The following is a 1,979-nucleotide window of genomic DNA, read 5'->3' as shown; positions in this document are numbered from 1 at the left end:
AAAATATAGTAAGCTTTATCTCAAAAGACATTAACTTGCAGAGGATTTATAAAATATTGAAAGAGTAAAGAAGCCCACAGGGTTAAACCCTCTGCTAAGATTGAGGAAATCGTCCACCAAAACTTTATTGATCTATTCCTATTAAGGAGGAAGTTCTTAATTTCTGCTGAGAAAGGACTGAGGTTAACCAGTATCAAAGTGACACTTCAACCTCAAAAAATTAATTAATGAAAAGAGCAGAAAAATATTCAATAGTTGCATGGATCCTATAGTAAACAAATCATCTTTGCCCCAAATGTAATTTATCTGGGTACAAATTGGCTATAAACATAAATTTTCAGAGGACAAGAAAGAAAAAAGTAAGGCATACCTTTGAACTTACTGGAATCAGATATAAATCAAGAGTACAGCAACATTTATTCAGGCTAAACCGAAGTCTTAAAGAGGCTTTCATTTCTGCCCAAACTGTGGCCACATAACAAAGTCAGAGTCAGAATGCAATTTGCAAACCTTAAGCTTTGACACTGAAGGAGTCAGTCTTGAAAAGGGCCTTGCTTGCTCTGTATAAATTACTCACAATGTATGGAACCAGATATCCTGTCAAGCTGAAAACCTACTGCTAAATTTTCCTTTGTCTTGCCAGGTTTCAGATGACTAAATTACAGGCACGTTTTCCAAACGGAGTTCATCTTTTAGAGTCACAGATATAAATTTCTTAGCCTTGTAGAATTACAGTGGAGAAGAAGAATGGAAATTCCACTAACCTCTAAAACCATGGGGTGGGCTCCAGCTGGCTTAGAGGCCTGCAGAGGTTCTTAGAGCTCACTGTGCTCAGTTGGTAAGTGCTGGATATTCTTCAGATTATCCCGTTTTTAAAGCTACCTGGCAGATGATGACTATACTGCCCCTATTTAACAGATGAAGAAATTGAGGCACACCAAAGGGTGCAGTCAGTTCTCCAAGCTCATGCTGTTAATATGCGGAAGCGCTGAGTTTTGAACACAGATCTTTCTGCACCCTAAAACCATGTTCTTTCAACTTTACCTCCAAAGTGAAGTGAAGTGAAGTCACTCAGTCCTGTCCGACTCTTTGCGACCCTATGGACTGTAGCCCGCTCAGGCTCCTCTGTCCATGGGATTCTCCAGGCAAGAATACTGGAGTGGGTTGCCATTTCCTTCTCCAGGGGATCTTCCCAACCCAGGGATCGAACCTGGGTCTCCTGCATTGCAGGCAGACGCTTTATCCTCTGAGCCACCAGGGAAGCCCTCCAAAGGTTACCGTATTAGTTGATGAACTGACTCACTCATATTCTCACACCTGATTTTAAGCAGCATTTCATAAGACCTGCATCTTGACATTATAAGATAAGAAACCAGAATGAACCCCTTAGTGACATTTATCCTAAATCCTTCTTTTTATAATGGAGGTAGCTGAGGCCTGAGGACTCAGCCAAGGATACACATGAAGGTAACAACAAGGTTGGAACTAGTCCTTTCCTCGAAGCTTAACACCAGTTATGCCGTAGCAGCAGCTGACTGTTTTAATTTTCTACCATTAAAGTAAATGATGAAATCAATTTTTAAAATAAAATTTCAAGATTCCTGTTTTCATTCATTGTTATTATTTATGCTGATACATAATTAAAAGAGGCTCTTTCAAGGGCGCATTTTGAAGTTGGTGCCAACACAGAACCTATAACAGAAAGAAACAAGTAGGAACCTGGTTTAAAAACATACAGAATAAACTTCACGCTGAGCTCTAAAAGTAGGCCTTGAGCCCAATTTCAGGACTAAATCAAAGAGCAGGCAGAAAGCAGACAGCAGGAACAGTTATTTTAGTAAGAAAAGTAGGATAAATTTACAAGCCAATCACGGGATGATGTGCGCAGATGAAAGATGTAGAGAAAGAATTTGCAACAGTGATACATGAACACATCTGAATGCACGAAAGCAAAAACTCAGAAAGCACAATTGTCCGAA

The 1,979-nt window shown here is 39.6% G+C and overlaps 1 non-coding gene across 1 annotated transcript; it reads right to left on the bottom strand.

Moving 5' to 3' along the window:
* Positions 1–1,189: 1,189 nt before the first annotated feature.
* TRNAC-GCA lies at positions 1,190–1,261 on the bottom strand. The gene has a single exon. It is a non-coding gene; the product is annotated as a tRNA-Cys (tRNA).
* Positions 1,262–1,979: the final 718 nt, after the last annotated feature.

The sequence above is a fragment of the Oryx dammah genome, unplaced genomic scaffold (genome assembly GCF_014754425.2).
Source record: "Oryx dammah isolate SB20612 unplaced genomic scaffold, SCBI_Odam_1.1 HiC_scaffold_22, whole genome shotgun sequence".
In the NCBI taxonomy this organism is placed as follows: Eukaryota; Metazoa; Chordata; class Mammalia; order Artiodactyla; family Bovidae; genus Oryx; species Oryx dammah.
The sequence above is the reverse complement of the archived record's forward strand: the minus strand, read 5'-3'. Positions and strand labels throughout refer to the sequence as shown.